Here is a 16,153-nt window from a genome sequence, read left to right as displayed (position 1 = left end):
TGATCGTCTGGGCATTTGAAATGTCTGAGTACTTGTCATTGTTACACATACGCGGGTTGCAACGGTGGTGGCACAGAATAGCTGTGCGAAAAAATAAAGTTTTGTTTTGCTTATGATTTGTAAATAATGCGTTCTTAATGTGTAGAATCAATACAGAGAACGAACGCTCTGTCTTCTCAGCTGCTGACTATTCTGATGAACCCTTATCCACTGGTCGCTTGGAACAGCTACATTTAGTAATCGTTTTAGTATGGTTTTGTTTTTATTGGCGAAACTAAGGTTCTGCGAATTTACAAGCTTAATGACAATATTGTTGACGAAATGTTTTTCACGGCATTTCAGTAAGAACGTCGACACGTTAACAAGAGAGGTGAAGCGCTCGTTTCACACTCCGTGGAACAAATAAAATAAAATGGAAAATACGTCTGAAACGTTCGTCGTCGCACTATTGCTTTATTGCCTTATTTCACAGAGTGTAATTTCACATCATGACTGATCGGCCGTGCGACGCATGTACTCGCATAGAAGTTACATGATAAACTTTGGAATTTCCCGATATATGTACTGCTGCTAGTTGGTGGCTTCGTAGCAGTGTTTTGATTGACGTAAAATCTTAAATCAAAACCGATCAGACAGCCACGCGTGCGCTGCTAGTAACGGCTTCACTTTCCTTTATTCTGCAGCACTTGTGCAAGCTTATCGAGATCCGTGATAAGAATACAATCTGTGGTTTGTGCGCGTTTTGCCAGGGCGCATAATTCGACAAAATTAAGTGTCAACCGCGCCTTACTCCAGTATGCTCACCACCATCACGATGACATGGTGTGTATCCTGGCTCGAATAACTTTCCCTCGTCTTCTTTGCCAGGACACTGCGCGTGCACAGAACGGTGTAAAAAGGGAAAGCCTATGGCAACTATCATTCACGGGCGTCTGTCATGCGCGGCGGAGTGGTGATGCTCCGGGAGGTGTTCCCTTGTTCTCCGTTCCGTTGCACTTCGCGATGCCCCGTGTCGCGGCTCGCTCGCTCAGCTCCTCTCTGGGCCAGCGCGGCCTGCGACGGGAAACGATAAGCGTGCGTGCGCGTTCGACCGTGCCGCGCGGGTAGCGCCCCTGGTCTTCCAGGTGAAGGTGACTCATCATCATCCGGACGGTGGCCACTGCCCCCTCTGACGACTTCGTGGACCAGCCTGGCTGCTGCGCCACGGGGCACTCTTGCTCTCTTTGTTTCGCTTGTGTAGCCAGCAAAGGCGCGTACACATATTACATGCGTTCTAACCGAGTCGTGGTAATCTTGCACTGTCGTGGGCACGATTGGAAAATCTATACGCGTGGAAAGTTTAATTGTTCTCCCCTTACGCTTCGAAAGTGCGCTAGTGAAAGGGTAAAAGTATGCGCGCTTTCTTCCGACTGGTTTCATGAACTAGGAACACTTCCAGTTGGCTTGGCGCGATTTGTCGCCTCTTTCGGTAGGCAGAATGACGTCAACATTTTGGTGCGCTGGAGGGACATTAGTGTCGGGGACCTCTGTTGAAATCGGTTTCTGAAATATCAGTAATTTAGCGCCGTTCGCTTGCAACTTTTCACATTGAAAACTCGAACTCTATCCATATATATATATATATATATATATATATATATATATATATATATATATATATATATATATAAAACCAGAGTTTAAAAATATGATGACGCGATCAAATGCATGCTGCTAACTGTTGTCTGGAGTGAATTAGACTATTTTTGTGTTGTGATCAATTGTTTAATTAAATTATCTACTCAAGGAACGAAGATGGGTCAAAAATTTCAATTAGAAAGTTGTAGATCGGTTTGCAAAACGTCCGATTAGACAGTTTCGAACTTTATATCTGTTAATTATTAGTGTTTTTTTTTTTGCTAACAAGTGCCCGCGAAATAAAATATATATCACGTGGCAAACACACTGGCGCCCATTCTGGAGCTTCCTAACGTTTCGCGTATCATATCAATTAATCAATCAATTAGAATTAATTATAACACATCAATTAATCAGTCAATTAGAATTCAATTGCTTGTAAAAGCATGAGTGAAAAAGGGGGCCTCGTGAAATGAGCATTTTAGGGCTCAATCTTGCAACGGCGAGGGCACAGCGGTCGTTCAAGTGACCTCAGCTGGTAACCAAGTAGAAATCTGTACGTGCTCTTTACTAGCGTGCCGTCATATCGGCGTAAAGTGAGCGTCTCTGTGTACAGGTACAGGTATTCTGTCCCTGCGCAGCTGAATCGCTTACTGTTTGCATGTTTGCGGCTGCAGCGCGGTACCGTATAAATATCGAGCAGCAACCCGAAATATGTGCAGCCACTTTTCGACCAAAGCGACATTCTTTTTGTGTGCGAGAACACTGGCGCCCGTAACCTCGGTGGGACGCAGATGTGAATAATTAACCCGTTGTGTGCAAAGGACACTTCCGTTTTACGAGAGGTTTACAAATGCGAAAGAACGGTTATTGTACGTACCGCGTAACTTGTTTACTGCATAGTTTCAAAAGGTTTTGCGCGAAAGCAGAAGGGAGTTTTGTTTGTTTGTTTTCCACCATAAATAATTAGGGTGTTTTAGGTGGAGATAAAACTTGCAGCAGTCAGGTAAGTTCTTCTTTAGTAGTGTTAATACGTCCACATTACTTAGAAATGAACCCTGGTCCGAATCCGAATTTGTTTCAAAATTTAGTTTTTTATTATCGCATAAAACTATTTTTTAATATCGCTTCAACCTGATATTCCTCGGTCTAATCCCCTCTCGGTTTTAATTAGATTAGGCATCGCCCTCAGCGCGCAACATTACAAAAGAGAGAAGCAACTCTATTGAAGTTTTGTTCACAGAGGCTGACCCGCACGTCGCGGGTTCAAATCCCGGCTGCGGCGGCTGCATTTCCGATGGAGGCGGAAATATTGTAGGCCCGTGTACTCAGATTTGGGCGCACGTTAAAGAACCCCAAGTGGTCAAAATTTCCAGAGCCTTCCGCTACGGCGTCTCTCATAATCATATGGTGGTTTTGGGACGTTAAACCCCACAATTCTTCTTCTTGTTCACAGAGGATTGGTGGTGAGGCCGTGCTATGGGCCGGAGTTGTATCGGGTTGCGGAGTATGAACATCTTCCCGTGCCTTGGGCGAGGGCGGAGTTCCGGTCAGGAGATCGAGTGGGTGTGGATCCTCGCTGCGAGATATATCGCTTGTGCAGACTCCATTGCGGGCTTGGTTCCTCAGTTCAGGACGCCTGCGGCCTTTGCCGTCCGGTCGGTCGTGTATAGCTGATCATTCGCATTTTAACGGGCCACCCCCACTGCTTCGCTTGTAGGGTTTGGTATAGTTGGTTCCAACTTCCGTGCTTCGTCGACACTATAATGTAGTGTGATATAGCGTGAAGTTGTCATCGCACCACGGGCATGTGGCTCTGTAACGCGGTGGTGTGATACGTGAAGTTTGGACGCGAGTTTTTTTTTTCTTTTTTTTTTGTAGTGAGCCTATGACACTGGCTGCATCTTGTTGATTGTCTTCAGGAGTGTACCCATCTGGCTGCCCTTGTCATTGTCAAACAGGGACGTATTCTGGTTCACTAATCGAGCATTGTTCTTCGTTGCGTGGCTTGCGTGAAGCGCGATTCGTCGCTCGCAGATCACGCTCGCCTGCGGACTGAATGACCACTCCTGTATCTGCAGTCGTGGTCATTCCTCTCAACGGACCAAAAATAGAAACATTCTAGAGCCTTACCTATATTACTGTAAGAACAGCATTAAAGAAGAAAGCAGTGCTCGTCTACATTGAAGCCACTCTCGATTGGGTTGTGCGCGTTTTTTTTTTTTTTTTTTTGAGCAAGTTAAGTGATTGCGTTATGATAGAATCTGCCTGCCCTGTATTTGAAGCTGTTCGACTAGTAAAGTTTATTATCCAACTCCCTCCGTCTCCGTTTCTCGCCGCAAACTTCCGAGCACAAAAAGTGTACGTATTTCAGGCGGCAAATTATCGTGGCTGGGCCGACGCAACGCGGGAGGTAAGGGATAATGGGCTAAAGACGTGCTTCAGAAAGCCACAGCAATGATGCAGTGAAAGCTTTGTTCCTCGGCAGTCACATGCGGACCTTTCAGACATGCCCGCCTAGCTTTGTAGCTGTCAGCTCGCATAGTAACTTTCGTATATCCTCAGCAGATGGATCGAACCAGCTGGTGAGCAACGGTTCCGCACGACATTCCTACGCTGTAAAAACTTGTAAACTTAGAGGAATCGTAGACAATTAAACCTCAAAGAAGCGTGGGAAGTTTACATAGTATATAGCTTCGTATACGTGCATACCTGCGAACTCTCCCGAATGGACCCTCTTCAAAATTGTAAAGTTACCTTTCCTGCTTTGAACAACTAATGGCGGCTAGTCACTTACTGCAAATAGCGTGTTTTCCGTAGGCAAATATGCTGCGCAGAGAAGCGCACTTGAGAATTATGAAAATGATTCATTACTCGAATTGTGACCTAATCTCACGATTGTACGAATACAATCTCGAATCTCCCTAAAAGTGGCCGCCATAGCAGAGACTTTTTTTTTTTGCGCACGTCAGCCTTTCCTGGCACGACAGTTGTGCGGTGCTGTGGAACACTCGCCGTTAACTTCTATTTCACTGTTACCATACCGTAGAGTATATCGCTAAGTATGTAGGCTGCACCTGGGCGAAGACTGGCGGCCGCGGGGCGCGCTCGCCTCTATACCAAAAGAAGGTGAGGGAAAGGTACTACAACTTTTGCGTCTGTCTTGGCCCCCCCGCATTTCGTACGCGCTAGGCCTATGCCGCCGGCCTTTAGGCATCAATTGTACTTGTTACGTTGTTGCGTGTTTCCCTGCAGGGGTTCAGTTGAAATGCCGGTAGCGGCGTCAAAAGCCAAGAAAAAGTACTTGCAAGTGTTCCTGGACTCATGCCCAGCCGAGTTTCATGCTCTGTGACATCGCGGAAAGGTGACAAGTACGGATTCTGTACCATGTGCGCATCTATGATGCAAGCTTTTCGAACGGCGGCAAGGCTGGTTTTAGCTTGTATGTACACGACGGACGTGATTGCGGACGAATCAGTCACGTGACATGTGACGCGATTCGGATCCCTCCGTAGCCACTATTCTCACGACAGGGAAAAATTCATGCTGCAAGAGAGGATTTAGGCATTGCGCTCCGAAGAGACCAACTGTGATTTGGGCATCCGTACTTTTCACGAATCGCTCCGTGCGGACAGAGGCGGGAACGGCTCACGTATGGTGACGTATAGTTATGTGTAATCCGCAGTCTCGAATCGCTATTCGGTCCGTCGTAATAATATTAATTGTTGGGGTTTAACGTCCCAGAACCACTATATATGATTATGAGAGACGCCGTGGTGAGGGCTCCGGAAATTTCGACCACCTGGGGTAACGTGCACCTAAATCTAAGCACACGTCCCTTAACTGTTTTCGTCTCCACAGAAAATGCGGCCGGGATTCGATCCCGCGACTTGCGGGTCAGCAGCAGATTGACTAGACCACCGTGGCGGTTTAAGGTGGTCCTTCGTGTAAATAAAGCGTAAGGTGCACATCGCTTCGCAGAAACACTAGAACTACGTTCGTGCTGTGAAAGGGCAGGACAACATCAGAAGTCCCTTTCAAAAAAGCCGCGAATGCAGTGCGATCCGCGCGGCGCAGAATGCCGGTTCTCGGGATTTTTTGTGGAACACAACTTGCTGCCACCAAGCGTTATAGCGATGTGATCACGCAGGACCGTTGTTTCGGAAAATGTTGCCGAAGTGCGAGGATACGAAGCGGTATACGGGTGCGGCCTTCTGAAGCGCCTGCCATTGTCGGGAAAATTGCTGCAAATGCCGGACACACAGACGCTCTGAAACTCCGTGCTTTCGCAATCGCAGTGGAAAAAGCAACGACAGAGGGTCGCAAATGTCTCATGCACCCCACACCTTTACTTTCCGGAGCGGTCTCCCGAATTTTTATGCTGCTTGGTCGGCACGTAGTATGTATTATTCCTGTCACATGGACATCCACGAGCTTCGTTAAGTTTAACTCCGTGTATGTAAAACTCTATAGGAAGTCTGACGGCGACATATTGGTGGTGGTGTCACATGGCACTGACTATATTATAATAGTTGCCGCTAGGGTTAACGATACTAGAATAGGCAGCCCCGCTGGGGTGGTCTAGTGGCTAAGGCACTTGGCTGCTGACCCGCAGGTCGCGCGGTCGAATCCCAACTGCAGCGGCTGCATTTTCGATGGAGGCGAAAATGCTGTATAGGCGCGTGTGATCATATTTGGGTGCACGTTAAAGAACCCCAGGGGGTCGAAATTTCCGGAGCCCTCCACTGCGGCGTCTCTCGTAATCATATGGTGGTTTTGGGACGTTAAACGCCACATTATAAATCAATCATGGCACTAGAATAGGCAAGGGTCTCAGTCGGTGCTATATTAATTTCGCAGGGGTAACAGAACTTCACCTCCAGTTGCTTTGCAAGTGGAGGTGAAGTAGTTTTTGCAACAAAACACCAAGTAGGTCCGAAACGAAAAAAAAAAAGGCATTAAATATGGTTTAAAATGAAAATGCATTCGCTAAATGTAGCGATGCTGATAGCCATGCTGGCCCTTGTGCTATATAACGATACGCTAGTATATATATATATATATATATATATATATATATATATATATATATATATATATATATATATATATATAGTGGGAGTAATAATTCAATGGGCCAGTTAGTCTTTGTGAAGGTATGGGATATGGCACAACGGGAGCGTCGTCAACAAGAATAAATATATTTATTTCCCAACAGTTTCGGGAGGGGTCCTCCCTTCATCAGGGGATGAGTTATACTGACATGAACTTCCAAACTTTGTTGCTGCCGCGTCCCTCTCGCCTTGAAACATGTTTGCTAGAGTGAGAAAAAACTGAAAGAAAAAAAGAGGGGGGGGAGAAAAAAAAAAGAAAAAGAAAGAAAGTAAAAAAGAGGAAGAACCACTGTCAACACTGAGAACGAAACGAAACTGTTGGGAAATAAATATATTTATCCTTGTTGACAATGCTCCCGTTGTGCCATATCCCATATATATATATATATATATATATATATATATATATATATATATATATATATATATATATATATATATATATATATATATATATATAGTGAAGTAGAATGCTAGCTTGTTCGCAAGATGCACCGTGCTTGACGATCGACTGGTAGTTTTGTAGCCCGTATACAGAAGTTCCGTTTCATTTCCCCGTTAGCGCATATTTTGTTCTCCGTATACCGTCCTGTGGCAACAACCGCACGCACAGACGAAATATTTTTAAACGGCGGCACGCGAGGCGCGGTGAAAGACAAAAAAAAAGGTCATTTGTGTGGAGAGTAAGCTGTACTCTGGCAGCTGTACTCTGTACTCTGGCATATATATATTTGAAGTAGCGCACGGTATGAATGGGTCCTGGAACGAAAGGACGTTTGATATTGCCAAAATGGTATATTTTGTTTTGACTGCGGCAATCCACTGCTCGAAGTTTGTTTGTTTTTTATCTACAATCTGCTGGCGAAGACAGTATTTCGTTTCGTCGATAACGGAGGACGCTGAGCTTCGTTTGTAAAACGTCCCGTTTAGCTTCGTTCGCGTAAGAGAGGGTATGTGACACGTGCCGCATCTTCTTTCATCGACATGACGTCAAGGAAGTTAAACGAGGTTCGCAGTTGCCCGTGTGACGTGGGTCACTTTTGGCCGGCATTACTGGGCTTGTGTTTTTTTCGAAATGTTTTGAGAAGTGCGGTGCGAATTCATAGGCTTTATCTCTCTCTCTGTTATTGTTTCTCGGAACGTACTCGACAGTTCAGTTGCATGCGTTAACACGGTGCTGTACTCTTCTATTTCACTGACCTTTTTATGAACTTGACATTCAAAAGTTCAGGCCCGTGCGGTGTCGTTGTCACGGCGCTGACGCTGACCGTCTATTTGAAGAGCAGCTGTTTTTTTTTGTTTGCTCATGAAGGTCGCATGTGTTTGCGGCTTATGATAAGCTGCTTAGACAGTGTAGCACGGCTATATCGAATCGAGGAATTGGTGCAATTAATAATATACAGCTCGATGCATTTAAAAAAGCTCCGCCCGTCATGCGTCACTTCCCATGCAGAGCATGCACGGTGCACCATATCTTCACAGACAGTTGGACGTCAAACCGAAATGTTAGTGATCGCATACTTGTACCGGTCGCTAACGAGGTAGTAGCTGTAATGGTGGCGCGCGCTGATAATGCAATGTGCAGACAGTGCTCGCATGCACAGGCGAAGTTGTGTCTCGCAGTGCCAGACGTATACACAAATGACGCCGTATACCCGCGTGTATCTGTTTCGTATATAGAAGACGACACCTTTACTGTAGGCGTGAACCACTTAGCCCGGCCAGGTCGAGATGTTGCTGCTGGTCTCACTCAGTAACTCGCATTTGGCAGACTTTGATTGTTCTATAGTGTACGGTCGGCCATGCAGTGCATTCAGTGTAAGCGTCAGCGCGAGCAAACGTATCTCGCTGTCGGGACAACTCCTCTATGCCTGACGTATACTATAGAGCGCACATTTACGCTGTTCGATGAATGGGACAATTCGAACTGGGGCTGTCTCTCGGTTCTCGTGAGTGGAAGAGTGACACGGGCACTGTTCGAGGGAGGTGAAGTGCTCGAGTTGCGTGTGTACTGCGTGCTTGTTTAAAGATGGTGGACATTTCCCCTGCGGCGTCCCTCATGATCATATGTCGTGGTTTCGGCGCGTAAACCTTTCCAAATTATTAGCACGTACACCGTTTGACACAACCTAATGAAGCCAAGGAGCGCTTAGGGAGACTTTATTTGTAGTGTTTAATTGAAGTGTATCATTATGGCATAAAGGCGAAAAACGATGGGGACCGGACGCCTTCAATTCGAAGGTTGTGAGTTCGGTCCCCAACGCGCATCTGCGCGTGTTTGCGTGATTCACTAGAGATCTATTTTTTTTAGCTTGTATGGTCCTCACCACTCATATTGAGCTCGAACACAGTGCATGCCGTGTAGTGTCTTATTTTTGATTCGATGCTGGCTCCCTACGGAGGGCAACCCCGGGGAAAGTATTGCCTCGTATTTTTGGCCGCGAGCTATAGAATTGCCATAAATGCTTCGGAACTATACTTATCGTGAATGCCGCTTCAGATCTCTGAGCCTTGTCGTACATGCGTGTGAGAGGATCTGTTGGTGCGTATTGCTGACAAACACCCCGAATTCCCGTGCCTATACTATAACCTGCAAGCCTATCGTATTTGCGTGGGGTTGGTGTGATCGAGGAGGCAGCGAGAACATATAGGGGGATCTTGTTACTTTTTTCGCTCATTTCAAACATATAACAAGGGGCGTTGAAATCATGAACGGTGCGTCGAGTTTGTCGCCTTTTATCTCTCGCCCCTGTGTAACACCCAACATCAGTCGGCTCCATGGGCGCCGACTGACGGTGGAGACGGGACACGCTGCGAGGTTAACGCTCGCCGACTGCCAACCTCTCCTGCCTCGCACTCCTTGGCGCTCGGTAGTGTGGGTTCACGCGATAGCGCGGATCGCCGGAAAAAGCCCGGAGTGTGACAGGATGGAGCATTGGCCAGGTAGCTCTCACCGTCCGGTGTCGGCAGCTGCGAGCGTCTGCTTCCAACAACTCGGCTGTCGCTTTGTGTTCGCAGAGGAAGGCACATATACGCGTGGCGTGTTATGCCGCATGTCAAAAGCGCTGACTGCCGAATATCAATATTTTTTTCAATCCAATTGCATCGAGGTGCATCTGAGTGCATGCACAAAGAGCGTGCGCGACTACGAGCGAAAAAGCGAACCTAGTAGACACGCTGCAATTGTTGTTGTTGTTTTTAACACTTTACCGTTATTCTTGGACGAATTTGTTTTTGATTGATTGATATGTGGGGTTTAACGTGCCAAAACCACCATATGATTATGAGAGACGCCGTAGTGGAGGGCTCTGGAAATTTCGACCACCTGGTGGTTTTTTAACGTGCACCCCAATCTGAGCACACGGGCCTACAGCATTTCCGCCTACATCGGAAATGCAGCCACCACAGCCGGGATTCGATCCCGTGACGTGCGGGTCAGCAGCCGAGTACCTTAGCCACTAGACCACCGCGGAGGGGCGCGTTTGTTTTACTAACAAGGGCAAACGATGCACTATGCTCATCAAATACTACGGTACGAACTTTGTCTCTCTCGCTGTCGAAGTCAATATGGAAACTATGCAGTAAACAGAAATATTCGATTATGTTCAAATCGGGTATCATCAATTCCAAATTATGCCATGCAAGTAATTTTATGGCAAAAGAGAAAATAAAAGGTAGGCTGTGTCGGGGTGAGGACTGAATTAAAACAAATTTAGCAGTGGTATAGAAATTATAGCGCGATTTAATCACGGTATATATATATATATATATATATATATATATATATATATATATATATATATATATATATATATATATATTACAGGGTATTGCGATTACACCACACCAGAACTTACGGAGTGATTGTTATGAACTCAAGCACGTCGGCTTTAACGCCCCGAACCACGATATGACGACGATTAGCGGAGGGCTCCGGAAATTTCCTTTCTTTAACGTTCTCCTAGATCTCAACACGCGGGCCTGGACCATTTTCGCCTTCATCGAAAATGCTGCCGCCGCGGCCGGCCGGGATTCGATCCCGCGACCTTCGAATCAGCAGTCGAGCGCCATAGCCACCGTGGCGGTGCCTGAACTGAAGCATAGATGACCGACTTACGTTAACGTGGTAAATAATTGTGACATTTAAAACAACAATCAAGGTGCACCGATTTGTCAATGTGTCAGTGTGGCGCCGGCAGAAGTACTATATACGTCATCTAAACTGGACGGTGGCCGCAATGCCCATCATCGAAAAGCTCAAAAATAAACGTGTGGACAGCGCAGCGGTCGTTTATTCATCCGGCTTAAGTTGCGCGTTTGAAGAATCGCCGAGGCGCGGGGCAACATCACGCGGAGTGTATTCCGTAATGACGCGCTGAAACCTTGCAGACCGCGTTTCCATGCGCTGGTCTTTCGTTTTCTGCGCAACTCCGGACTCATTCCGGGGGGCGCTGCGCAACTAACCCCCAGGAACGAAGCCTCCCGGGAGCGTGGCACGCGTGTTAGGGGGGCCTAGACCGCGCACCGCAGTCACGCTGGCGGCCTTCCAGTCACGCGCTGCACTCCCAAGTCGCGCGGAAGCTGCGCTCCGGTTGACTCCCGCCTGTGCGCAACTTTTCTCACCCCGCCCTACTCCCCCCCTGCTTTGCTTTTGTTGCGCCCGTCGTGTGGTTGCGTAAAGCGCGTACGGCGTGCGGGTCAAGCGCGCTGCCTGTTTGTGAGAGAGTAATGCACTGCAACGGTTGGGGGAGGGGGGAGGGGTATCTGCGTTGGTTTATCCTTCTGTTCAGTTCTTGCCGCTGTGGACGGGCACGAAAGGCCTTCGCTTTGCCGTACTTGCTTCGGATTGTGCGCATGAACTGCCCAGCGGCACTCTCTCCCCCTCTCTTGCGAGAGTTGAACACCGCCGGAATGTCAAGTCGCGCGATGGTCAGTACTAACGACATCCTTCGTCAAGAAAGGACGGTTATTATTATTTTTTTTTTCATGACTGGCTTGGCGACAGATTTCGACGCGGGTGATTGCCCTTCGCCGCTCGTGACGGTGTGACGCTTGTGTCGTGGGTCGCCCATATTGATGCTCAATAGCTTCGTGTATTTTGAAAATATCTCGGCTGCGGCTGCTGCATTTTAGATGGAGACGGAAATGTAGGCCCGTGTGCTCAGGTTTGGGTGCACGTTAAAAAACCCCCAGGTGGTCGAAATTTCCGGAGCCCTCCACTACGGCGTCTCTCATAATGATACGGTCGTTTTGAAACTTTAAACCTCACATACCAATCAAATCAACAATTTTAAAAAGGGTCTGTTGGTTCTGTTTCATGTTTTTATCGTAACATGACGCGTATAAATAGTCGTATTAGAGGACCAGCGACTGCAGTAGCCGCACGGGTTCATGTCGTCCCCGTTTGCTGTAATTATTTGATGCAATAACAATGAGAACTAAGCTGCTCGTAATAAGGTCACGTGCTAAGTGATGCCAGCAGGCAAAATGGGGTGTTCCACACTCACCGTATAATAGCAACAGGCGGCGCTGAATGACTCTCCCTCGTAGATTTATAACTGTATATTGTCACGAGGCTGCTAAAGTACCGGGGGGGGGGGGGGTAAATTAAGCCACCGAGTAGCTAGCTCCTGGACAATGCGTCCGTCGCGGCTGGCTCTCGAGCAGAGAAGAAACACGATATCTTTTTTGTTTGCTTTTTTTTTTCTTCAGGGCGTGAGCCGCTCTTTCCCTCGACCCAACTACGTTCAAGTGGCAGCATATACAGTAACTCTACTCCCACGTTTAAGTGTGGACGGAAGGATGGCCGCCAACGTAGCTCATGTGGTAAAGCAGGTTGTAGGTTCGGATCGTAGATTCGGATCGCTGCCCATGGCAAGTTATCTTTTCGTGCACTTTTCTTTCTGCACATTTACATTACAATTCTAATAACATCCCCTATTCTTTCCTTGGCTTCATTGTCTCTCTGCTCTTATTAATATTGTGCCTGACAAAGAACGCGAGGCCTTAAAGGTACGCTGTAATTATTTCTTTTTCGAGTCTTAAGCGGGCTTATTCATGTTCTTTTCAAGCTTAATAATAATAGATCCAAGTATAGTTAGTCCCACAGCCGCAATATGATAATGATTAGACGCTGTAGTGGAGGGTTTCGCAAATGTCGACCACCTGAGGTTTAACGTGCACGTGAATCTATAAACACACGGGCTTTAAGCATTTCCGCCTGCATCAAAAGTGCGGTCACCGCGACCGGGATACGATCCCGCGACCTTACGGTCACCAGTTGGAACCCCCGTAACCACTAGACCACCGTGGCGGACCATGCTTCAAGCTTGTCTCTCATTTTTACTCTTTTACTTTCTCTTTCAGATTTGTACAGGAGTACCTTTGCGATCGCGCCGTGTGGGGCTATATACTTTGCGTTGTGAAACTGTTTACGCACCTCCTAAATTGAGAATACCCGGGACTGTCTCAGCACAGACGCATGTTTTATTGCTTGGCCACACCATCTCCGATGACCCACTCGCGCTGTCCAGGGACTTCTTCGTGTGCATTCGGAGAAACTAATCTTAGATGAGTCGTCTCGGAGGAGAACGTGGGCACAGGGCTATAGCAGCCGCAAAACAGGGTGGTACCGCATCCGATTTTCGGTTCGTGATCGCCGCAGTCACCGAGACAAAAATTCTGAAAGTATCAGAAACGCTGTATTTTGTGGGTAAATACATTCTTGGCTAAAGAAAAAAAAGGAGAGGGGGGGGGGCTTTTAGTTTTCGAGTGCTGTTTAGAAGAACTACCAGTCTCCCGAAGGCGCTTTTTTTGCCACGCCGGTGTCTCTTTCGCTTTTACGGGTTGCATACGTTTTCTCTTTCTACCCTTGCGTTAGGCCGTCGATGTTATCGTATCGATGGCGTTAGGTCGCATATAAAGCTTCGCACGAGGCTTAGAACGCAACATTACCGCCATGTGGATAGCTATATAGGTCATGTGCGTCAAGCGAACCGAATGCCACTGAGGTGATGTGCAGTGTTCACGCGACTTTGTTTTTCGCGTCTCTCTGAGAGGCTGCTCCCCTTGAATAATAAAAAGTGAAGCTCAGCTTTGCGAATTGCTGGGAATTCGTCGCGGTGGTGGCCGACAGTTGTTGCGTTGTTCGGCTGATGACTCACAGTTCGGGGGTTCGATCTCGGTCCTGGTGGTCGATGGAGGCGAAAAGCTTGATGTTTGTATGGTTTAGATTTGGGTACATGTTAAAAGAACTTCGGGTGGTCGAAATTTCCTGAGCCTTTCACTAGAGCGTGCCTCAGTTATATTGATATGCGGGGTTTAACGTCCCATAACCACCGCATGATTGTGAGAGACGTCAAATGTAGCCGCCGCAGTCAGGATTGAATCCCGCCAGCTGCGGGTCAGCAACCAAGTGCCTTAGCCACTAGACCACCGCGGCGGCCTCAGTCATAGTGTGGTTTTGGCTTGTAAAACGCCAGGTATTTATTAGTTTATAGAGACTCAAGAAATTCGAATCACCTTAGCTGATTGTCATTTGCAACGAACGTCGACATACATCGCTAAACAAAAGTATGACGTCATTGTCAGCGTTGCTAGACTAGTTAACGCGGGTCATGATAACCGTCATCTCAAATACACGCGCGCACTCATGACGTGGCGTTTACATACAAAGACGCCTGAGCGACGTGGCAATTCATATTTTCACGTGTCCCTCTGTTCGGACCATTGTGTCGTGCGACTTACAGGCAATGCAGCGTGCTGTTGCCACGAGTGCGGATCCCTTACGCGCCGACGACCTTGACAGCGGTGTACAATAGTTCCGACACGCGCGTGCCAAGGAGAAATTTCGTTGCTCTTCCGTCGCACTTGTCTCGATGCATCTGCAGGGGCCATTTCGTAACGCCGCAGTATCAGAGGGGCAGGTTCGTCATGTGGGCCGCTCTTTCACTGATTCAGCCGCCCCCCCGTGTGGTGGAGGCTGCTGACGCTGCAGCCCACACACTCACTACAACGCACACACGTGTTGCTGCCTGTCAGCCGAGAGTCGCTGATGATTCAGTGAGTGCCTGACACGGCGCTCTCTGTTTCGCGAGCTGCCTGCCGTCGTCAGCTGGCCGACGGCTTGTGATTATGCGAAGCGGAAGTGGATGCCAACCCTTCCGCGAAGAAAGGCTTCGCGTGTATCAAGGGTGAAGAGTGACGTCTATAGCCGAAAGCCAATCTACGTGGTAGTCAGGTCAACCCTCTCAAGCACTCGGGCGCGGGGCGTCGTTTGACAGTAATGAGCGAGAGAACTGGATTCTGGATTGTATGTCCGGGCGCAGACTCTCGAATACTGACCATTTCGTCCGGCGAATCAATTGTTCGGAAATGCGCCCACTAAGAAGGGACGATTTGTGAATGTGCTTTTGCCAGCTTGTTTATATGAACTCTGCACCCCTTGCGGTAGTGCCTGAATGACGAAGCGAGTACTCAAATAAATAAGTAAATAATCGTGGGTCCGACAACCGCGCACTTGGTTTTCTCTCGAGTAATATTATAGTATTACAGTCTTTCATTGAAATTGTTTTCTCTCGAATGATATTATAGTATTACAGTCTTTCATTGAAATTGTTTTCTCTCGAATGATATTATAGTATTTCAGTCTTTCATTGAAACACCAGGGTGTCCCGGCCAATTTTGCCCATGGTGTTTCGTGTTCAGTTATTGATGAGCTCGTTTCGCTGACGTTCAGGTGCCGTTAGTTGTGAGCAAAAAAAAAAAATCATCTTGTCCGTGATCTAAAAATCGCGAGATATTCGAATAAAATAAATAAAAAAAATATTCTGTTTGAATGATAATTGAACCCAGGCCGTGTGCGTGGCTAAGGTGTTATATTCCAGAGTCACGGTATTGCTTGGAACTACTTTGAAAAAGGAATATATATGAATGAAAAAAGATCCAGTAAAATAAAGTAATAAAATCTAAGGTTCGAGTGCAAATCGAAGCTAGGTCATACGCGTGGCAAGCAGGGGTTCCACCACAGAACTCACGATTGCTCGAAAATCGAATGTCGCGTATTGAAAGCGGTCTCTTTTGACAGATGTTCTACTGTGTGGCAGAAATGTATAGAATCGCGCCAGACGTCAGCACGTGTGAATTGCACAATGACTGCGCGTTTGAAAGATACGCCCATTACAAAGCGCTCAACAGACATGCTTGATCATTTTCAGCTGCCAACGCATCAACGAGGCGAGTAGGTGCGTGGGTGTTGTCCTACGGATGCGTACCAGTCCCTGCGTTGATTCGAAAAAGGAAGAATTATGGCGCAGTGGGCACTTGACAACTGTGGTGGCAGTGCGAATTTCAAAATATCCTGCAGGGTATACTTCGAAATGGCTTTTGTTGCGCGCAGCACACTCCATCGTTTCCGCACGGTT

General features: G+C 47.3%; 1 protein-coding gene across 2 annotated transcripts in view; it reads left to right on the top strand.

Moving 5' to 3' along the window:
* The window catches only part of LOC119175717 (disintegrin and metalloproteinase domain-containing protein meltrin), a 162,229-nt gene that overhangs the window by 256 nt on the left and 145,820 nt on the right, over positions 1-16,153 (top strand). The window lies entirely within an intron of this gene.

The sequence above is a fragment of the Rhipicephalus microplus genome, chromosome X (assembly GCF_043290135.1).
Source record: "Rhipicephalus microplus isolate Deutch F79 chromosome X, USDA_Rmic, whole genome shotgun sequence".
NCBI classification, from domain to species: Eukaryota; Metazoa; Arthropoda; class Arachnida; order Ixodida; family Ixodidae; genus Rhipicephalus; species Rhipicephalus microplus.
This window is presented reverse-complemented; position numbering and strand designations above follow the sequence as displayed.